Source organism: Saccostrea echinata, unplaced genomic scaffold (assembly GCF_033153115.1).
Source record: "Saccostrea echinata isolate AGI-Se365-2 ecotype Australia unplaced genomic scaffold, CSIRO_AGI_Sech_v1 ptg000051l, whole genome shotgun sequence".
Classification (NCBI taxonomy): domain Eukaryota; kingdom Metazoa; phylum Mollusca; class Bivalvia; order Ostreida; family Ostreidae; genus Saccostrea; species Saccostrea echinata.
In genome coordinates, this window is record NW_026889800.1 from 10,490,059 (window position 1) to 10,514,726 (window position 24,668).

At 32.6% G+C, this 24,668-nt stretch overlaps 1 long non-coding RNA gene across 2 annotated transcripts; it reads left to right on the forward strand.

The window, feature by feature from the left end:
* The first annotated feature begins 658 nt into the window (after nucleotides 1-658).
* Nucleotides 659-23,610, forward strand: LOC133203433 (uncharacterized). Of its 2 annotated transcripts, none has more exons than XR_009723416.1 (6): nucleotides 659-793; nucleotides 3,623-3,718; nucleotides 8,149-8,253; nucleotides 8,467-8,564; nucleotides 21,304-21,376; nucleotides 23,294-23,610. It is a non-coding gene; the product is annotated as an uncharacterized LOC133203433 (long non-coding RNA). The 2 variants fall into 2 exon arrangements; XR_009723415.1 differs by having other exon boundaries at nucleotides 660-800; nucleotides 23,294-23,609.
* Nucleotides 23,611-24,668: the final 1,058 nt, after the last annotated feature.

Here is a 24,668-nt window from a genome sequence, read left to right on the forward strand (position 1 = left end):
CCATCCCTGAGGTTTTCTTTCACCAAAGAAAGATTAATTGGTAACAGTTCAGATATATAGCAATATTTACGGAAGGGAATATTCTCGTTTAATTATGAAGATGTGACAGTAACTAAATGTTACACAGTGAGTGTAACATTTATTTAATATTATTGTAACAGTTAATGTTTACAAATAGTGAAATACTGATACTATGAAATTTTAATGGATATATAGAAAATATACAAGTACAACCATTATTGTAAACCACATACACGAAAAGCTTTTTTTTTTTTCCAAGCAATTGGAAATTCTTTACAAATCATTATCGCAGCCTAGTTCCCTTCATTATTTTCAGCAGTTCAGTGACGGAGATAAAATGATCATTTGGGGTTTATACCCCCCCCCCCCCCCACCAAATGAAACTAAAAAATGTTTGGTTTTGGTCCCCTTCAACTGAAATTGATTCCTACTTACCATGCTTACAGGCTTAACTATGAAGATGTGACAGGGAGTGTAAAAACAATAATTGTTCAGACGGATACATAAGCTGATATAAATATCAAATTTTAATGGATAGATAGAAATTAATATACAATTACAACCATTTATTATAAACTACATAAAGATAATTTTTCAAGCAATTTGAAATTCTTCATTTTTTAAGATAATATTGTATTTCGTATATATATGTTTATAGGTTTATTCGTATCAACAAATCTGTGTACGAGTTAATAACGCACCCTGGGTTCCCTGCATTTTCAGTGACAGAGAACCAGATATAAGAATGCAGGGAAACAAGCCTTGTTACAAGGTTTGAGGTTTGTTTATTTTATATTTTAATTTACACTTTTTTAAAATTATTATGCAAAACTCTGTGTGCAGATGAATATTTACATTTTAATGTTATAAGTCGTTTTGTGGTTCATTTATTTGCGGTGACTGTCCCACGTGTGTTTACCAGTTTACATTCACCTACTGACCTAGAGTCTTCAAAATATACCTTCTGTAATCATGACTGTTGTAATCTTGTTTTTATGTTAGTTTACCATATGTAACTTGACTGTTGTATAGATTTATAGCGATCACTGCAAGCTTTTAATATTTATGTGAAGAGAAATTTCAGACTATCAATCACAGGCACTTGTTTCATATACGGTGCACCCCTACTTATTTTTACCACAAGGTATCTAACTCAATTTTAGGCACCCTGCTTCAAGCTCGTATTTTGTTCATATATCAATCATTAACCTACTTTAAAATGACATTGTTCACTTCATGAGACTTTTTTCTTGTCAAATAAATCGTTTCAGACGTCTCTGGTCGAGACTCTTTATTGTAGAGCACTCATTTATTCCTCGAAAATTACCTCGATACATTGTTAAATTTAAGACTTTAGATGGGATACAACTTCCAGTTGGGGTAGAATAAAACCAGAGACTTCCAAGTATTCCATTCCGAGGTCTCTGGTTTTATCCTTCATTTATAACCCCAACCGCAAATTTGTTTTGAAAATTACCTTGATACATCTTAAGACTTTAGATGATACAAATTTCATTTTTTTCACAGGTCACAGGGTTTCAACTTAAAAAATAAAAATTCTCACCATTAAGATATGTTGGAAATTTTAGCGTGATATGTTGATAATTTGCCAAATTATTATGTACTAAAAGGGACTTTATATGATCACCCGGCGCTGTCACTTTAGTTCGGTCTTCACAACAATTCTTTTTCAGCACATGCCCTTCGGGCATGTAGACCTATCATTTTTACCCAGCGCATTCAAATTTGTACATGCCCTACTCAAAATTCTTACATTTACCAGTATTGTGCTACAAAAAAAAAACATTAGGTATAAAGGTTTTATATTAATTTTTTCAGCATTGTATTTCTCCGTGACTGTACCACGTGTGTTTATTCACCGTGATTGCCATTTTCTAAAGCGTTTTTGTTCATTAATAACTTTTGAGTTGCATGCTGGTCATTTGTTGGCAGGTTTAGCTGAACTGAATTTCAGAAATGGGATCATGACTGTAGTGCCACAGTATGTGGCATCGATGAACGTCTCGTAATTTAGCAAGAAACTTCGAGAAAACAAATAGGTTAAACTAAACACTTCAATGATTAGATTGACAATCATTTGACAGGTCGTATCGAGAATGTAGACAGGCAATCCATCTAAGACATTACATATAGCAACGTTTACGGGAATAATGGGGGTAGGACAGAATAAATGGCAAGTAAAGATCGTACAATGAAAGAAGATTCACATATGCCCTCTTCGGACATGTAATTTGACAATTTTTACATGCCCAGCTGCAAATTTAACTGGTCCCTGGCATTGGACTCCCGGGTTATTTGGAAGACTGTTAGTTTAGTTTCATGAGGTCTGACAACATTGTTTCTCAATGTCTGCTCCCTCTACCCCATACACTTATCTTGATAAAATTATATAAATTATATTATTAATTACCCTGGTATATAAATTGTATAAACCGGTCTTGTTATAAATTATGTAAACTGGTCTTGTTTATATAATTTTACAATGTCATAAACAGCTGCTTAAGTGCATATAATATTGTACTAAATGGATTTATATATAGGATTAGGGAAAGATCCTCACTTGATTATGCCAGCATATTTTGCTCGTAGGAGTTTATTATCTACCACACATGATCAATGTCACTTTTGGACGTGAATGACTTTTGACACCCTAACTTCAGTTCAAATCAACGTTAACTTTATGTGACGTCTTTCTGAATCTTTTTTGGCATGTAACTTGGGTAAAAACAATTAAAGTACTCTCGATGCATTTGATTTCTCTTAGCCCGTTTAAACATTTCCTAGGTCTATACTAGTTTTTGCAGGGGCGAAACTATATAGAAGTTGGAAAAGAAACCTATCCCCTTTTTGACGTATTTGGTTTTCAAGGGGTGAAAATTTTCAATGTTACACTCAACTACATGGAACATTTATTATATTATACTGAATGTTTTATACAAATACAAATAATAGTGAACCTTGAGCGCATAAATCTGCGCAGTCACTATTTTTTGGAATATCACCCGTCGTCAAGCAATGTTGACTGTTGCGACACTGGAGGGCGTGGCTTCATTATTCAGTGGGTAATAGTGCTTTTTAACAAATGTTTCTTGACGAATCAGATTGATTCATTTAATATACCTGAAAGTACAATATTAATTAATTGTCATCATTTTCCTATATTAGCTTTTTACTGGTAATGGTTTTGAAATGATAGGAACATGCACTGTTCAAAAAGTCTTAAAATGTTGTTTTGGCTCAATTTCTTTGTTAGATTACTGTGTTGAACTAAGGCAGGTCAATTAAAGTAACATGATCCAATAGATTCCATGTACATTTAGTACTGTAAAGTAGACAAATTTATTGTTCTCACAAATATTTCTCAAATATTGATTTAAGTTGGTCTCCTGAAGGATGTATTAATGCAATTGGTCTGCTTAAGGTATAATATAGACATGCATATTTTATTTTGAATTTGTATTATGTCAATCATTAGAAATATATGGATCTTAATTAAAAACATTGTTTTTATTAGAATTTAAGATATGTATAATAGGCATATATTCTTCATGCTTTTCCATAATTAAGTCCTTTTTTACAGGGTCTCTGCTAGAATCATGTGGACCCCAGTGTAACACATCTATGGAAAGAGAGAAAATCTCAGCTCAAGGGTCAACATGTCTTTATTCCAAGAAAGGTAAATTGATAATTTTTTTCTGCTAAAATACTCTTTTATAAATTATAATATCAATGCAAAAGAATGAACAAACAACATACCTAACAACATTTTGAAAATGAAAGTGCAATAACAGTTAATAATTATGATCAATTGAATGAATGTTAATAATCCAATCAAAGTCCTTGTTGTATATCATTTTTGCTAGGGCTGTGTATTGAGCAAAAAAAAAGAAGAAGACATTTTTTAATGCGATATGCAATATATTGGATTCTTTAACAATTCTGTCAAAAAAGTCTTATAAATCATTATGCATGAATTTTATAAAAATAATAATTGTTTTGCAACTCATTTTTAATTTTTTGTCTCACTGTCTTTAAAAATTACACTTCAAATTCAAACTTTTCTTGACTGTAAAATCAACATGCTAAGTAAAGTTGTCTATGTATTTTTATGATTTTGTAATAATCATCTAAGATGTGCTACCTCCTTAACGATTATATCATTTTTGATCAGTTTTAATTCAAAACAGTTAAATATAATCTTTGGTGATTGAAATTCCCAACTTTTTCACAGAATTACATAAAAAAACTGCCTGCCCAAAATGTATTGGAATTAAGTTATTTTTTGGATACGATATATTCATTAATCTAGATATGTATCAATATATTTGGTGCAGCCCTAATTATTGCTGGTTCATAAATAACTAAAAAATAAACAAATGCCAAATGTTGGCATGGTTGGCATTGCAACTGTATCTTACACATTCAAATCAGGCCATTCTTACAAGTTTTGAAACATGTTGGATTCTTCACTAGTGCCGCTACTACAGAGAAGACAGCTTGTTTATAAACTGTGTCATTCAAAGTTTCAGTATATATATGAGAAACACAACAAATCTGAATGCTTAGCCATTACACTAAATGATGAATCTACTTTATTGTGTTATTTATTGACATTTGACAATCATGATTTATAAATCATTTTGAAATTTTTAAAAACAAATTAAAGCAATTCCCATCAATTCCTCCCTAGACAAATATATTAATGATAATTTTTACAGCAATACCTTGCTGTAAATTTCAATTCAAGTGATTTGATTTTTGATTTTTTTTTTTGTTTGTTTGTTTGTACATTTATGGTTAATTTATCCTTAGAAAAAAATTAATAAGAAAGTAATTTTATTAAAATTTTATAACTTAAATAATGTCTAGATTCATGTATTGAATCATAAAATTGTTTTGAGAGATGTATCGTATCATAATGTCTGTGTATTATCCAAACCCAATATACCTACATATCACGATGTATCATTTCAGCATTTATTTGTTAGTGTTGTTTGATTTGTTTTGTATATGCCCTTTCCTGCTCAGAAAGCAGAAAGCAGAAGTTCTTGCTTCATAATTGTCACTCAAGACCTGAAACTGTATTAGAAATCTGTATGACGTGTGAAATTTCATATCTGTTTTGACATAGTTGTTAATTTGTATAACAAAATGCAATAATACAACACAATTGATTTAATAGCATTAATTTTTGTATCAGCAAAAAAAAAAAAAAAATATTTTCCCTACCTACTGACCCAAGTGTTTAAAGACTCAATCGGCAATGCCAAACCAACAATTTTTTAATTGTGGCCTTATCCACTGATATTTCTTTTGTTCTGATTCTTAGTTTCTTTTGTTCTGATTTTTTGTTCATTGAAAAAAATTGACGCCTTTTCTTTAATTCCTTAATTTTCAAGTTGAAGAGTGCATCCCGACAATCAGTTATGATGTTACAGTGTCCACTGTCCAATCCGACAACTGTGCAATCCAGCACACTGGACTTTCCGACCATTAAAACTTAAATATTTTATTCCCAAAAATTTCTTTATAATATATATAGAATAAAACACTGTATATTCCGACCACTGTACATTCCGAATTCTGGTGCTTTTTGTCGACAAGACTAGATAATTACCTTATGATTTTACCTGGGTAATTTGACATAATTATACATTTGTACCATAATTAGTCGCTAGTTCCATTTGGGCACAAGCTTGGTCTACTTAGTAGTTAATTACATGTATTAGTTTGATGGTGTTTATATAAACAATAAATGAACTGTGTTTGAATTTAAAAATTAGGCAATCAGTACTCTTCGTTGTTATCAATTTTATTCTCGCATTGACAAAATAGCATCCACGCGATAGAAAATAAAAAGGAGTACCTGATATTTAGATTGCCTTTACCTAACAGAATAAATAAGATTTTTTGGTTGAAATTGAAATCAAACATGCAGTCAGAGTCCTTTAAAGTCATGTCTCCCTAAAAAATGAGTACAGCAAACTACTGTATAACATGTAGACAACACACAATTTGAAGACAGCATCTCGTCTAATAGAAAATGTTTCATTTCCGGGTTAATATACACTGAATTAAGTGAGACTGTGCACATAAAAGATTTGCAGGAAGCAAAAAACTTCCACTTTAAGTAGACCCATTAAATTTTAAAATGTTAATGTTGTTTGATAAAAATTAAATCGCAATAACAATGTTTTAGAGGTACGTCCCATTTGTTTGAAAAGTCACGAGAGGGTATTAATAGCACAGTCTATCTTGAGAAGTTAACAATGCAGAAAAAATCGGAGAGAAATGTAGTGTAGAAAAAAAAATAAAACCACTGTTTACAGAAGGTAGACAAAATATTTAATATCTACTGTTAGTAAGTAAAATGCTAAAAATTAAATTGCAACAACTCGAAGTGATTGGCAGTTCCATCTGTTTTGCACGTTTAAAAGAAATTATCGTATATTACTACAGAGTTTACTAGTGCTGTAACAAATGATGTGTCTCAAAGAAATGTTAATCAGCCGAAGGTATATTTTATACAACAAAGAAACACACACACACACACACTTTGACAATTAAATACACATGTACTCTAAACCTAACGAAAAATGTTTTTTTTTTCTGTATGAAGTCACCTGACATTTATCATAATGCTCAGAAATATTCAACACTGGGTAATCCGACACACTGTCTAATCTGACATTGATTTTATTCCCCTTCAACATGTTGGATAAGACAGGTTTCACAGTATATCAATGACGTAATGTATGCAATATATAAATAACTGTCCCACCTGCCTGCTAATGTGGAAACAAAACTTCCCTCCATAACAAAAGAGTGCACCAATGGAGATCATTCGGCAAACCTCGGCTGATTCCGTCACCTTCATCAAACGTTTGATGAGGTACGAATCGGCCGAGGTGTGCCGAGTGCAATGGAGATAATCTCGAAACTTGTGTAGTAAGATCAACTCCTAACAATGCACCACTTTTCAGCATTTATATTCATTGCTTAAGGGTTTATTCTTACTAATGAAATAAGTTGTGGTGATGCCTATATTTACTGTAAGACATTTGTAATAATGAAACATTTGTGAGATGTACCCTTTATCAGTTATTTACAAACAAGGCATTTGAAGAGGATGAGCACAGTGCATTTTTTTTATCTGAAGTTAAGGTGATTTTAAGCAAAAAACATTTCTTGTCCATATTTAGAAAGCAAAATATTTTGACTTAGTTTAAAGTTTTATAAACCCATTAAACTTGTTAAAAAATTAAGTATGTAAACTAAATTTTGAATAAAGAGTTGGTCCTCTGTGTAAAACTTGCTCTGTGAGCAAGTTGGAATTACAATGCCTTTCACGATTCCTTCACAAAAAATGGGGTGATGACCCACAATATTAATAAATGTAGATTAAACATCCTATTTATGTCAGTTATTGTATTAAATGAGCTTTCAACCATTTTATGCTTTATGGTTTTAAATAATATTTTATATTTCATAAATTAGACAGTGAAATTTGCAAAAAAAAAAAAAAAATTATTGATTTTTAAACTGTTGTTACATTTAGGAATGTGGGTATATGTACATATCCTGTTAAAGTCTTTGTGTATCACATTATATCATGATATACTTCAGACAAATTAGTACACCCGTAGTTTTGAATACAATTCATACATTGATTTCATTTGCCGCAATGGTCTCTTTAATATTGCAATAATACATTTGGTCTTCCTAATGCATGTATGATGCAGGTACTGTATATACTCTATGTCCAACTTATAGGTGAGTCATAAAAAGATTAGTATTTTGAAACCAGGTTAAAACATCAGAGCATTGATTTGAAATTGTCAATTGATTCTGGCAAAAAGTTGTACCGATTTATAAGCGGGTCAATAGCAAATCCCTCCAAAATAACCTCAAAAAATACAACTGATTTATAGGCAGACCACCTTATAGGCGAGTATATACAGTATAGTTTTTGTTGAATTTTGCTAACAGCAAAACACTATGAATAATGAATTTTGGAAAAAAAGATTATTAAGTTTAATGATGCATGTATGTAGTATAGAAATATTGTTCACATGCCTGTACATGGTACAAATATGCATTTTACAGAGTGTACATATGCCAGAATCATATGGACCGCAGACTGGCCCTGGTGATTCCGTTAAGAAAAAAGAGGAAAAATCAGTGCTTGTGCTCATTGGTCATTGGACAAAGGTAAATAGATTTATTTCATGAAACTAAACATGTAAATTACTAGGATATTAAAATATCACAATTAAAATACATGTACTGATTTATATATATATGGATATCAGTTGGTCTCCTTGATGCAGTTATATGCATTTGTTATCCCTTTTAAGTGGATCTTTTAAATATTATGCAGTTTATTTAGAAGCTCTTTATTATCTGCACTGTTCACTTTTACAGGGTGTATGCCAGAATTTTTTGAAGAACAGTCTGAATCTGACATGGAAAAAATGAAGAAAAACAGCCTTCCTGTTTATAAATCTACATTCTGACAAAGGGTAATTTTGTTTAGTTCAATTAGAAGTGCACATTTAATTTCAGTTGCTTTCCTTAATGATATATTATAGCATTTTTATTCCCTTATGAACAATATGTATACTTGTAAAGCATGTATCACAAAATCTTCTGCAAACAAAGTTTTGGGTGTATATTGCTTGTTGCTTAACGTCCCTCTTGAGAATTTTTCACTCATATGGAGACGCCACCACTTGCTGGTGGAGAGCTGCAAATTTTTGTCCTATACTCAGCACTTACGGCCATTGAGCATTGAGGGATCTTTATCGAGCCAGCACCTACTGTGACACGGGACCTCAGTTAATACGTCTGTCTCATCTGAAGAACGGGTCTCCACATTCCACAGTGGGATTCAAACTCGCTATGTAAGGATCAGCTTCTTTCTCCGCGACTCTAGAGTAGACGCTCTAACCACTGCATCTGCTCTACTTTGGCAACTTTGGGTGTATATAAGCATGGTTGTATATAAGCATAGGAATCATCATGTCCATCTGTCTGTTCATGTGTTTGGCCACTTGTGTGACTAGCTTTTTTGTTCCAATTCTGGCTGAGATAAATTGATTTAGGTCATCTAAATACAAACAAATTAAGGGAAATTACTATGGTATTGGGATGAACATTTTGGAATACTGTCTCATTGTTCCATTGTAGTTGGTCTCTTTAATGTTGTAATAATGCATCTGGTCTTCCTAATGTATGGCATACACTGTATGCATGTATAATGTTGCTAAAGTTGGATGAATGTAAAACAGTTCTTGCGTGATGACAAAGGTAAATAGATTTAGTTCATGTAACTAAACATGTAAATTACTAGGGTATTAAAATCTCTCGTTTTGAATACTGATTTACATGTGGAGAGTAGTTGGTCTCCTTAATGCAGTAATAATACATTTGATCTTCCTTATGCATACTGCATATTTATTTTTATATAAATTTAATGGCTGACATGTATGAGGGTTGATCCAAAAGTTTGTTGAATTTCTTCATATTTTATTTATTTATTAGTGAAAGAGGTTGAATACTGATTTAGATGTGGATAGTAGTTGGTCTCCTTAATGCAGTAATAATACATTTGGTCTTCCTTATGCATACTGTATATTATATAAATTTAATGACTGACATGTACGAGGGTTGATCCAAAAGTTCAAGGAATTTCTTCATATTTTTAGGTCACCTGAGTAACTCAGGTGACCTATTGCTATCCGTTTTCGTCCGTCGTCGTGCGACGTACATTAACATTTGAACATTTTTAGCTTCTTCTCTGAAACCGCTCAACCAATTTCAACCAAATTTGGTATATAGCATCTTTGGGTGAAGGGAGAGGGCAAACAAACATTATTTTAAAGATTGCCTTAGCATGTCGTTTATTCTGTGCATTTATGGCAATTAATATTAAAATCGTCCAGACCTGTTAAAACCCATGGATGTCCACAAAAATGTTACTCAAATCAAATTTCATCTTAAAATTCGAAGTAAATATAAATACCTGTGTAATTGTATAATGGTGTAACAAATGTTTAAGAATGCCATATTTAAATTTCAAAAATTGCTCTAAATGTGCATGAGATAAATATCTAAATGCTGTGAAGAAGCGCTGTGCTACAATTACCATATTAAAGAAGTGATTTTAATGAAATCTTGTTTCTAAAAAACCTGTAGAAAATTTAAAGAAAATTAGAAATCACGATTCTTACCCCAAAACCATCAGATCGTATGAAAGCCTTCAAACAATGTGTTTTACATAATTCGCATTTCCAAAAACTGTGATCATTAATTTGCCGACCTATTATTGTATGTTCTAATGAAGGAGAATTCATGTGCAAACTTCTACATGAGAAGAATAAAAGTATTGCCGTGTCCTGCAAGAAAACAAAATCACATTATATTATCAATTGCAGATGGTGTCTACGTCTTTCAACTAATTTTGCAACGGCAAGAGTATCTTCTATGTAGTAACTGTTTTGAACCAAGACATCCTACTGACAACTAAGTCCATGATACAGAGCTTTCTACTGCCTTGTTTAGAATTTTACATGTCGAGAAATTTATTGTCAGTGTAATGACCTTGTTTGCAAATCTAAATCTTCATTACGTCGAGTTTAGACTTGCATGTGAATTTCATGGTCCCTGTCCCCCTGGGGCCTGAGGGGCGGGGCTAAAACCACCAAAAATAATGCAATCTTTAAAAATCTTCTTCTTTACTCCTGGACATCAAGCAGTCAAACTGTTCGCATCATTGTAATAAGCATTGAGCCCTCTACCAAAATTTTGAAATTCATGGCCCCAGGATCAGGGGTTCTGGTGCTAGGATGGGGCAATATAGATCATATAGTGAAAGTGCATTATTTCTTTGAAAATCTTATTCTCTGCTCCTGGGTATTAAATAAAGTAACTAAGTACATAGTTATGAAAAGCAAGACTGCCTCTTCCAAAATTGTGAATTTCATGGCCCCTGGGTCAGGGGTTCTGGTGTTAGGGCGGGGCTCTATTGATTATATAGTGAAAATGCATTAATTCTTTGAAAATCTTCTTCTCTGCTCCTGGGTATTAAATAAAGTAACTAAGTACATAGTTATGATGAGGAAGAGGGCCTCTTCCAAAATTTTGAATTTCATGGCTCCAGGGTCAGGGGTTCTGGTGTTAGGGCGGGGCTCTATTGATTATATAGTGAAAATGCATTAATTCTTTGAAAATCTTCTTCTCTGCTCCTGGGTATTAAATAAAGTAACTAAGTACATAGTTATGATGAGGAAGAGGGCCTCTTCCAAAATTGTGAATTTCATGGCCCCAGGGTCAGGGGTTCTGGTGTTAGGGCGGAGCTATATTGATTATATAGTGAAAATGCATTAATTCTTTGAAAATCTTCTTCTCTGCCCCTGGGTATTATTTAAACAAACTAAGTACATTGTTTTGATATTCAAGATTGCCTCTTCCAAAATTGTGAATTTCATAGCCCCAGGGTCAAGGGTTATGGTGAAAAAGGGGGAGGGGCTCTATTGATTATATAGTGAAAAAGCAAAATTTCTTTGAAAATACTCTTTTCTGCTTCTGGTTAAAAAGCAAAGAAGCTAAGCATATAGTTATGATGAGCATGATTGCTTCTTCCAGAGTAGTGAATTGCATGACCCCTGGGTCAGATGTGCTGGTGTAATGGTGGGGCTCTTGATGATACAGTGAAAATGCATTAATTCTGTTAAATAATCCTGTCTGCTCCTTAGTGTTAATCAGATAAACAAAGTGATTACTTACATGTATGATGAGCAAACTTCTGGTCCCAGGGTGAGAGGCTCTGGTGTTTCTAGGTGTGTGTGGGGGGGGGGGGGGGGGCTCTATTGATAATATAGTGAATCTGTAGTAAAAAATGCATTATTTCTTTGAAAATCTTCTCTGCACCTGGGCATATCAGAGGCAAAACAAGTAAAAGTTTTCATAAAGATTTTTGAACATCTGGCTTCGGGGCCACCAACATATAAAATCTCAGCTCAAATCTCAACCTCAAATCTTAGATTTCTGCCTCAGCTGAGATTTTCCTAAAACATCATGCCACCAACATCTCTGAGATTCGATCATCTCACGTAAGCTGAGATTTGAGAAAAATCTTGGACTTATTCTCGTTGTTATATACGACCTTTTTTTCTGAAAATGCATGAATTTGTTGAATCAATGATTGAATTTACCTTTTAGTCAGTTATTTATGCAATATTTTAGTGAATATCACAAAAAAACACATCCCACACTTCCTTCGTCTTTTATTTGTTGTTTCGAGTCATTCAACAAAGAGGATTCCATTTCGACATTTGCGACAATTTTCATTGAACCCCCCCGTAAAAAATCCCTACAGAAGAATAACACAAAAACATATCTAAACTTTGTAGTCTTGGTTCGTCTGTCGACATAAACACACAAAAACATACACCGAGGCGTCACTTCCACCATTGTGACGTTACATGTAGCAGGTAGGCGGATCAAGACTATATTCCCCAGACTGATTAAAAGAAATCATTTTTCTTTGTTTGTTATATATGTTAGATATATCTGTATAATTCTTAATTCTCCATAGCAAAAAAAAAAAAAAATATGAGTCATAGGGACTATTTAAATTTAGAATAAACCTGAGTGAATTTTTTTTCTAGCAGATCCACAAAAAAAAAATGCTCAGTAGGCCTATATCATGTAAATTTCTCACATGCTGTTACAAATTTCGCGAGTATACCATAATTGTGGAAAAACAGCAAACATATCCAGGAGCAGGTAACATACGCATGCTTAGTTTTACAGGATTTAATTTATCAAGGAAATTTCTCGAGGAACTGTTTAATTGTCGGTGAATTTCAGCTCATATCCCCCCAGAAGGAAGAAAAACCGGCTGAAATTTGAACTAAGGGCATGTATAGGGAAGCGGCAAACTAACACATCGCATTTTTCTACGATCCCCTGTGACAAAATGTCTCGGAGAGTCTTCTTTTTTTTTTTTTAGATAAATAATAAACAACGAATATAGCACCACTTGACAAATAATCATCGTTACATTGAAAACCCAAATCAATCTCGCGTCACTCATTGAGTAATGAGAAACTGATTAATTTCTAATTGTATCGTAAATAAAAGTTTCACTGCGTAATGATGTAATTTTTAAAAAAAAAAAAGAACCTACGGATCATACTTTTTTGCTTCAAAATGTAAGTTGTCGTACTAAAAAATACTGTTTGTTAAAAAAGAATCTATTCTTGCAAGTACTATAGCTAGCAAGTACATTTGAATAGATGCAGTCCTTCTTGTGATTTATACATGTATTTCAGAATGGTCATAAGTCAAGTTTATTCTTATAAATAATATAAATGGTCAAGGATTTAAGTACGCACAATACATTGTGAGTATAAAGTCAATCCAAATTCTCAATCAAGAATTTTATAGATTTAATTAAGAACCAAATTAGACAGACTGCTATCATCTGTAATAAATAAATGGCGATTTACATATTATTTCGAAAGAACAGAAGAATTTGTACATGAAATTCTAGACAGATTTCTTTTAACATTTCGTATAATATTTACCTTAATAAATAGTAAAATATAACTTCCTGGGAAAAAAAATACGGGACCGAGGAGTTTTGATATTTTATCTAATCATATTTCCTTTTCTGATATACATGAACATTGTGAATTACATGTAATAAAAATGTCTTGTCACAAATAGCTCATTTAAATATGAATTAAATTAATTATATTAATTCCTGTACGAATGAAGATATAAATGTTATGTACGAACGTGCCACTAGAATATTCTATTCTTTATTTTTTTCTTTATTTATTTTTTTCTTTTGGTAAAGTTTAAAGTGCTTGATTCCATGCGTGGACAATATTAATATAATAAGAATATTTACATGCGCGTAATTAACCCCCCCCTTCACAGGATAATCAAGTTTTGGGAGAAATTAACATCCTTTCTGTGCTTGTATGTTAATTTCGTGTATTTATTGATTAAAATGTGCACTGTCACAACATTTGCGATCATTGTACCATAAAAAAAAAATTGTGAGATTTTGTTTGAGACTGGTATACATCAATCTCAAGATTTTCTGAGAAATCTCAGAATTTTTTCTCAGCTGAGTCGGAAAAAACGTTGGTGGCACGCATGTTTGAGAAAAATCTCAGACGTGAGAATCACTGTAAATAATGTACTTGAAAGGTTAATAGTATAAGAGAATTATGCAAGGTTTTTTATCGTATAATACAAAAAGTACTTTCATAGTTTTAATGATCAGGTAGACTTGTAAGTAATAGATGAATAAAATTGAGACAAAAATAACTTGTCTTATTCAATGTTCATCAAAGACCAAAAGAGTCCAATGTAAGAGATTTTCAACAAGGAATTAAAATACTGGGTAGTACAGAAGCACTAATAGTTTGTTAATAACTGTATGGTGATAGTGATAAATGGGGAACAGATTAGAACCTAATTTATGAACTGTTCATGAACACTAGACTAATTATTTTGTTGATCCTGATCACCCTATTTTTCTTGCTTTTGGGCAACAAAGCTTCACCTTTCAGTTCATTTTATACTCTGTGGATCCTCTTAATTGTTGTATTATAATCAGATGACCGTTAAGGCCCTTGGGCCTCTTGTATTTATTTATTAGTGAAATTGGTTGAATACTGATTTACATGTGGAGAGTAGTTGGTCTCCTTAATGCAGTAATAATACATTTGGTCTTCCTTATGCATACTGCATATTATATAGATTTAATGACTGACATGTATGAGGGTTGATCCAAAAGTTTGTTGAATTTCTTCATATTTTATTTATTTATTAGTGAAAGTGGTTAAATACTGATTTACATGTGGATAGTAGTTGGTCTCCTTAATGCAGTAATAATACATTTGGTCTCCCTTATGCATACTGTATATTAATATAAATTTAATGACTGACATGTACGAGGGTTGATTCGAAAGTTCATGGAATTTCTTCATTTTTTATTTATTTATTAGTGTAAGTGGTTGAAAATTACAAATAAGAATTATATAGACACTTGTTGAATTTTTTTAATAAACAATATTTTAAATATTAATGATAGTAACTCTATGGCAGTTGCCATAGCAAAGGATGTTTGAAAATGCAGGGGAGACATTTACTCGTTCATTATCATTTTAATTCTTAATACGTGAAATAAGAAAAATCCTGCACTAAGTGGCAAATAAAACGAAAATTTTGTCATAATTACGATTGCTTGACCACTAATATACCTTTCTGTGAGAGTTTTACTGATTTAACTTGATATTTAGATTATTAGTTGATGATTTCTTGTTCATATTTTAATTGTTAGAGAACATCACATTTTGGTCAAGTTATAAGTTTTGTTAAAATCTTGGGAACACTCTGACTTAAAGGGGTATACTACTGATACAGGCTGGAGAAAAATGCATTAAGCAACTGATTTACCAGTGGCATTAGAAATTTAAGAAAAACAGAACTTCCATGGAGGTTGATTAAAGGTGTGGCCGCCTTTTGGAGGGTCTGTTTTTCTCATAGACAAATTAAGAGCCATTCTCTGTAATGACTTGAACTTTTATATAGGAGCTGTGGCACGCATAGTCTCAGAATTTCTCCAAACTCTCTATGATAAAAGTCTTTGATACCGTAAACTCAAATCGGGCAAAAATTGGTTGCTACGTGTCACGGTTACCATAGCAACATGTCCTAAAGTTTGAAAAATGGCATTTTTCAACATCTTCAGAGTCCCGCAGTTAACGTTTGCAGCAAAGCAAACAAGTGGCAATGACTGTTTCTGAAAGTTGAAGGCCTGGTGTCTTAAATGCATGATAAACATGTTTGGTAAATCATCTATAACATACGTTACTATGGAAACAAAGTATTCAAAAGTAATAATTTTGTTCATTTAAATTTATAATGTCATACACTGAAGAATAAAAACTATTATAGGTTGAAATGCATGCAAATAATTGAGAAGAGATCATTGTAACATATACCAAGGACAAAATATGATATTTCTTATAGGTTGGCAATGGTTGCCATGGTTTTAATACCACGAAGGGATTTTAAATATACTTTCCTAGTGTTTTAATCTTATCCTATCTTTTTAAAAAGCATATTTCTATATAACTGATGATCAATTTTTAAAGGCCTTGGTGTGACCTTAATTTTCACATTTCAAAAAATTCAATTTCAATTCTTTAAATAGTGCGTTGCTATGGAAATAAAGCAAAAAAATATGCATAAAAATCTGAAAAATACTCTGTTTCCTTGGATACGTACCGTTGTATGTAGATTCCCGAAACTTTAATGATTGATATATGTGAACAACTAACCTGACTTTAAATTTTGACTATCACCCAATTTCTAACTGGATGCAAAAAGCTGGCACATAGGGTCTAATATTGACAAAAAATTAACAAAATCGAACATTTTCTCTTCTTGGTAACCATAGCAACAGTGTTGTATTTTTCAACAACCTTTATCAATATATGATATTCAACTTTAGTTCTACGAGATAAATACTATTCAGGGTGATTCAAATAATATTTTTCTTGATTAAAAGGTTAGTAAATTCCTAAAGCAGCAAAAAAATATCACATTAAACAACTAGTACGTTGTTTCCATGGTTACACTGCAAAGCAACAATTAATCTCAATTTTTCTTATGTTGTCGGTGTTGCAAGGTCCTAAGGATGCATATGTGCCAGTCATGAATTTTATTGTTTTTCCTCACGATAGTAGCATTAACCCAATCATAGCAACAGATTTTGCATGGTGACACTGTGTTACCATGGCAACCATGAAAATTATTTTTAGAATAATATTGCCAATACCTAATTACATGAGGTCAAATATTTTTTATTGTTTTTCTTACGTTGTTGATTGAGTTTGATCATGTAACATCTTTCATTTGTGAATATTGAGCGTTTTTCAGCATTTTTCAGCATCTAAAACGTATTTCAAATGTACCCATGGTTACCATTACTTAGAGATAAATTCTAAATAGTTTCTTTATAGCATAAGTGGAAACAAGGTGTCATGTTTTTAGGAGAATGGTTTGTTTGTTTTTCTTAGTCTTTATTAAGGCTTAATAAAGATTCAAAGTAGCTGAAAATCTCAATTTTTTCAACTTTTCTGGCTGTTACCATGGCAACCAAGACCCATAGCAACGGAATTTTATTTGATATATGTTTCTGGTGTCAAGTTGTAATAATAGGCAAAGTTTTATCAAAATCGGTGACCATGCGTGGCAAAGAAGTTCAAGTGGTTACAGAGAATCGCTATTAAGCGTTGACGGACGTTGACCGCTGACGTACTGTGCTTGACTTTGCTTCTGAAATTGGAACACCATATGCAAAGATGGGGAGTATTTTTGAAATATGAGTGTAATATTAAGATAAGTTGATCCGTGTGAGAGGATACCAAGGCTTTTCTTGAGAGAGAAAAGGAGAAAAAGGCAGAATATTCTGTAGAATTACTTAGTCGAATTGAACATGAGGGTGAGATGCTCCTATAACGCTCCTATAATGTGACATGACATACTTAACTTGACGTTACGTAGAAGTCTCCCCCTGATTTTACAACTATCAATGTTCAGAAAGCTCATGTGACCTTATTGGTAATTGGAACATGGTGAAAATATCCAGTATTGTTGCATAAAGACTCCATATTATAAATATGCCTATTGTTTGCTTTCATCAAATCACAATAAAATTTTAGAGATAATTAAATTTCACAAACTTTTGGATCAACCGTCGTATTAGAAAAAAGATGGATCTATTAGATTGAACAGGTTATAATTCACCTGAGTCATTTAAATTACTTATTGCTATCTGTGTTTGTTCAGTCATCATGTTTCAAGTGTTGTCTGTAAACTATTGAACATTTTCAGCTTCTTTTCTGGAACCAGTTTCAACTAATTTCTCAGTTGAAGTATACAGACATAATATAGAAGTGATTTTATTGACTTTCTCAATCTATCCTGAATTTAAAAATGTAAATATAAGCATTTGATTGTAAATATTGAACATTTAGCATCTCATAACCAGAGATGGAAATTACTGACTGCCCGAGGTAGTCTGTTTTTCAGGTAGGCAGGGACAAACTTTAGATTAACCTCGGTGGTCGAGGTCATTTAAACAGCTAGTTCCTGTTTTCCATTTTTTTTTTCAGGGTATAGTAAGTCTATAGAAAATAAGTAAAATATAGTATATCAAAGGAACACTTCTAGTTAAAAATTTGAGTTGACCTTAGGACCAATATTGGTTTCAGTCTTTAGAAAAAGCTTATCTATGTATGTTCCGATCACTGACTTTAGGCCACATGTGTGTAGTTTCTTGTTTCTCATGTATTGCTTTAGTTCTACGTTAATGGTAATCTAACAACCAAGCTTTATGACAAATGAGATGGCTTTAACTTTTCAATTGTCAACTTCCCTTACTTATTTAGCAATATACCTTCATCACCTGCATACAGGGTTTATATCTCTCAGTTGATTTGATACGAAAGAGCATCCTCTATGTTTGAAATTTTTTTAAAACGAGGTAAGTTATTGACAAACAAGTTGCTGAAACAAGAATATCAGCAGTCTTGTTTAAAGTTATCATTTTGTAAATTCTATGGTCGATACAATGACTTTGTCAGCAAATACAATTTATCATTAAGTCAAATGCTGAGTGACGTTTTTCATACTTATTGTTAGGCCATTATTTACACACTGAATTATCGATGGATTTTTCCATTGTTTCCCAGTTGTGACAAGGAGCACATGGCATGTGTGACCGGTCTGCAGGGGATGCTTACTCCTCCATGGCACCTGATCCCACCTCTGATGTTTTGGAGGTCCGTGTTTGCTCTGCTCCTATTTTGTATTTTTTGATGGGCTTTTGAGCTTGAATACTGTTTGTTATCTCGATATATTTCATTCTAGTCAACTGTGTGTTCATATGATCCTACCTCAGTATTTACAGAATTATACATCCTTTGTATGAGGGTCATTCTTGATGTCTGACTGAGTAATGGCAATGGGACATAAAACCTTAACTGACCTTACCACATTCTTTTCTAATCTGAAAACCCTCATGCATTTTTAGCATAACATATCGCCAATGCACACATTTTTCCCAAGGAATGAACTGCATCTACTCTGCATAGAACAGTATCTCTCCCACTGGCACAACAGTACTATTACATGTCATTATGTTCTTGAAAGGAAAACACAGCAGTTATTGCTCAGCAAGATTCTTTTTCCTGACACCTGCAGTATCGAGTAACACAAAGTGAATGATTAGTGTCCTCGAACAAAGTGTGCTTACAATGAGGTATAGTTCCGGTTGATTGCATTTAGTTAAAGAGAATTTATGATCTGCATTTCTGTAGATGTCTTTTATATCAACACCAAACATGCATTTAAGGAAGAAAATATAAGTAAAATGCAAAAGCCTGTATAAAAAAATCAAAGTGCAAGGACAAGTGCACTTAAGGAATGCTTAATGGGCCCTTTTTCAGTGCTGTATTACTTTAGAATATATTACCAAATTGTTCTCTTTTAGTAATAGTTAAACACAAGTGGACATTTCTAATTAAAATCACGCTAAAACATCAATCAGCATGGATTTGAAACAAATGAAGTTTTTTAAATGCCTATAGATCCGGAAAGTCATATCAAACCCATTTTGAGTTTCAATCGTTTATTTAAATCAAGGGGAGGAGGCATTTAAATCTTAAATCAGACACTTGAACAATCTGATGGTGGATCATTGACAGGCACATTTGCCGAATGATACTTCTTGCGCTATTTTACCCGAGAAAAAAATTGAATGAAGTTGTATAGATGCCTGTATCCATAGTGATCAAACTATGAAATTGGTATGCTTGCATTTGAAATAATGCAATAAGTATTAACATTAGTTCCTTTATATTTTAAAATGAAAAAAGGTGTATTTGGGTGGCTTTCAATACTGGTACCATTGTCTTGCTTGAATGTTAAAAATGTTTGACACTTTTATTTATGATGACATTTTAACGACACTAAACTCTCTTAACCCTTCTGTGTTCCTAACCCTCCCGTTTTCCTAAAACCAAATACATGTACATACAAACTTCTCTATGCGGCATGACTTTGATATAATGATACAAAACGTGGCTATGCTTTACAGTGAGCATCTTTGAGGAATGTTTACCTGGGTAGAACTCACGTGACTACCGGTATTTTAAATAATTTATTCCATGGGTGGGTTCAACATAGCTAGATCATACAGGTAAATCTAAGCTCTTACTTGCTATAGGAAAAACATTGAACTTTTCATACATTTTTTTAATATTTTAAGTACAAGCCTAATCTTGTACAAATTTCCTACTTTCACACAAGTTTTATAAATGTATAATGCATTTTTTGTCAATCACACAAGTTTGTACAACGTTAGGCTGACAATAAACAAAAGCTTTGAAATGAATGACTGTCCTCGATTTACTATAGAAAATCACGAATGTTGGCTGACCCCTACCACATTGTATGGCTTTGCTCTTTGTATATTCATGAATTTCAGCAATAAAATTTGTTGAATTTAGGGTTTAGATATCAATTAATGATCTGAGATGGAAAATTAAGCTTAATTTGATTCTTCATTATTTCACATTTTACCGGGGCCCATAAGTGCACTCGTTCTTTAGTGTTTATACAGGTAAAAAGTTTGAAAAAATAAAAATGTGCCAACAAATGGATTCGAACCAGGACACTAAAAATGTTCATGGTGAGAGTCTGCGGTCTACCATTCTGGGCTATGCTGACTATGAGGACATTTGTAATAAATATAAACCAGTAAGATAGAAATAGGTTTTCACGTTTTTTGTAGTTTTTTTTTTTTTATATAAATCTAAAGCAGGGGTACGTGCCCCTAAAAAAACCTTGTTTTAAATAGTTGCTTAAATCAAAATCTATCAAAATTTCATAATTTAATTTAGGGGCAGGCAAAGGGTGATTATATTGCATCTATCGGGTATAAATTTTCTTATCAGAAAATTGTAGAGATATGCAAGGTTAATTAATGACAACATTTATTTTTCATTTTTGCCTAATACTTTTATGATTTTCACTAATAAATTGATGATTGAAAAAAGCCTTTAATATGACTGCTGATTTTATCTCCATCTGTTAATTTTTAACACCTTTTCTCGTGATTATAGGAGATAGAGAACAAATTATGATTTCTAACATTTACTGTTACAGATCATTTCCTTGAGATAGGTGGAACCAACAGTCAAATCCAGACACCTTTAAGAAAAGTAAAAATCTGACTCAGGTAAAAAAAAAATCATTTACAGTTTTATCAATTAGTAATTTTTACCTTAATTAACTGGACAAATCTCATTTGACGATATACAGGTCAAGAATGAAGAGTTTAAAGCCTAGTAGGGATTTTGGTCAATCATAACAGGTAATCTGCAGCCCCTATTGGGAATTTTACACTCATATGGAGACGCCACCACTTGCCAGTGGAAAGCTGCAAATTCTGTCCTATACTCTGCACTCACAGCCATTGAGCAGTGAGGGTCCTTTTTCCTGCCAGCACCTACTGCGACATGGGACCTCAGTTTATAAGGTCTCATCCGAAGGACTGGTGTCCACATCCCACAGTGGGATTCAAACCTGTGATGTAAGGATCAATTCCTTACTTCGTGACTCTAGAGCAGACGCTTTAACCATGGCGCCACGCTTGTGACTAGCTCAGTTTTAAAGAAATCATTCAAGATATTTTTTATCAAACTTAATATGCTGTAAGATTAGTAAGACCTATTCAACTATTTCAAAAATTTTTGACCTTTCCTGTGACCTTGACCTCACTTTTCTTTAATTTGCATCTTGCATGGTTTTAAACCATTTAAGATATTGTTATCTAAGGCTATGCATCTATACATAATTTGGTGAGAACTTATCATCTATTCATTTTTTTTTAAATTTTTATTTCAATTTTAAAGAAACTTTTCAAGATATTCTCATCAAACTTCATATACTAACACAAAATTTCATGTTGCATTACTATACACTCGGCGGGGCATTCATGGCCTATGGACATATTTCTAGTGTAATTTTCTATTTCTGTTGTTTACTTTCGGTCAGTAAGTGCCCCCAAAGGGCAAGCCCCAGTCCTATTTTCTTTTCCAGGGTTGCAACAGCGCCCCCTAGAAAAACAAGTTGCACCATCCAATCAAATCTTGTTTTGTGCTGCTTTATGCCAATGAAATTAAGGCTGGACAGCATATGTATTATATTCTGACCAATGGGGTTGCTGTATTTTCAAATAATTAGGATAGACTTACCACTTCAGCATTCCTTTCATCACTGAAGTGATATGCATGCTCAAAAATTGACTAAGTTTCATTTTTGTGTCAACTGCAGAGCAGAACGACACTTAGAGATCACTTTACCTGGTGTCTGTCTGTCCGTCTGTCACACCTTATATCTCCAAAATTTTTAGAGGCAGGGTTTTGATAATTAGCATTTATATATGTTTTTGAGCTCATGATACTATACTTTGAAACTGTATGAAATTCAGTTACCACAAACTTATTTAAATACTATGAAAATACATTGGGATCAGTATTCTACAATGAATCGTGTTGACTGACAAAGTGACAAAGTAAAGACAGTCTGAAATCTCTTTCCTCCGAGGATTGTTGGAAGCACCTGCATGTGTATTAATAAAATGATAAATAGTTATTCATCATAATTTCAATTTAATTATTCATTTGAGGACTGGGGAACTATATTTTTTGATTGCCAGATTCTATCCCAGTCTTTTACTTTTGGATCCTTTTTTTTCCTTGCAGGCAAATGCATGAACCTCCATGCTAATATTAAATTAATAGCTGACCACTCTTAGATTTATTTACCTCTTTAATGAAGATACCTAGCAGGCGACATATACATTCCTTGAAGCACTCTAGTTCCTATTTTATTTTCACTAATATAATGATTATTGAAAAAAGACTAAGGTGCTCTATAGTGATCAGTCTATTCATTCATCTGTCTGTCAAATACACATATCCCTTGTTCAGAATACAGGTGACTCTAAATACTTCAAACTTTATATTTTTTAATAAGGTACATGTAGCTGCTTTGGAACATCTGAAAGGTCTATTACATTATCGCTAGTTTTACTAGTTTTCTTCATGTAAGTTGAATATATTTCAAACTTTTAAATTTTTATTTTTGCCAGGTAAGAAAGAAATTCAGTTCTTAAATTGCCCTCAGAGTTCTTGGATTGCATCAAACTGCTAAAAGACCTCAACAAAAACAGTGTCTTGAAAAAAAATGAAAATATTCAGTGAAAAAAAAATTATGAGAGAAAAAGCCACTAAAAATCTTCAAGCCTTTGAGCTGAAATCTGGAAGTCAATCTGTGGACTTTACTGGTATGTCTTACTAATTAAGTCATCATTTGTGTATAATAAATACACTAAACTGTAAACACTTGTTAAAATGTATATAATTTTTAGATATAATTTGTAGCTCATAGACATCAATAGTTTCATGTAATTTAAGTGAATATGAAAATTTCCTGTTGTCTGGCTAGATTAGAAACTATATATTATTGTCCAATTTTGGATATTGTGAAATAATTCATTTAGTAAAATTGGGTATGCATACATGTGTGTACACTTACATGTAAATTAATTGTTATAGCAAATTTAATCTATCATTAAGTTGAATGTTGACTAATGTTTTTCATCAAAATTGTTTACACTGAATTGTTTGTGGATTTTTCCATTTGCCCAATCATGTCAAGGAGCACATGGCAGAAAATGCTTTCTCCTCCATAGCACTTGGTGTTTTTAGAGGTCTGTGTTTGCTCTGCTCCAATTTTGTATTGTTTCAATGGACTTCAAAGCTTGATCACTTTTGGTAATCTTCATATTTTATATACTATTAGAGTACTTGAAGAGAACTGTAAAGATTTAACATACAGTATAATGCATGTATATTGCACTTTAAGTAGAGTGTATGTGGTTTAGAAATGTAATTCATCTCATAGTGCATTGAATTTGTTGAAAATTAGAAACTTTGTTGAAATTGTTTTAGAATAATGTTAGATTGCAGATTTTTTTAAATCATGCAAGTAAGATATTGCTAAATATTCTTAAGCTTTTCTGGACAGTCTAGATGAGTTCTTGCTATATACCTAGCATTGTCATCCCAGTTAAAATTTAAGGAGCAAGGTTTATTCCTAAGCTCTAACTGGACAAACTTGCATGGATTAAAGCACATTAACAGATTTACTTCAGATGCTTGACCTGATCAACATTTTCTTCATGTGTTTTTTGTTTTTGTTTGTTTGTTGTTTAACATCCCTCTCAAGAATTTTTCATCCATATGGAGATGCCACTACTTACTGGTGGAGAGCTGCAAAATTTGACCTATACTTAGCATTCAGGGTCATTGAGCAATAAGGGATCTTTTTTGTGCCCACATCAACTGCGAGGTGGGACCTCGGTTTATACGGTCGAATCTGAAGGACTGGTCCCCACATCCCCAGTGGATCTGAACCTGAGACTTAAGGATTAAATCCTTACTTGCGACTCTAGATTACACACT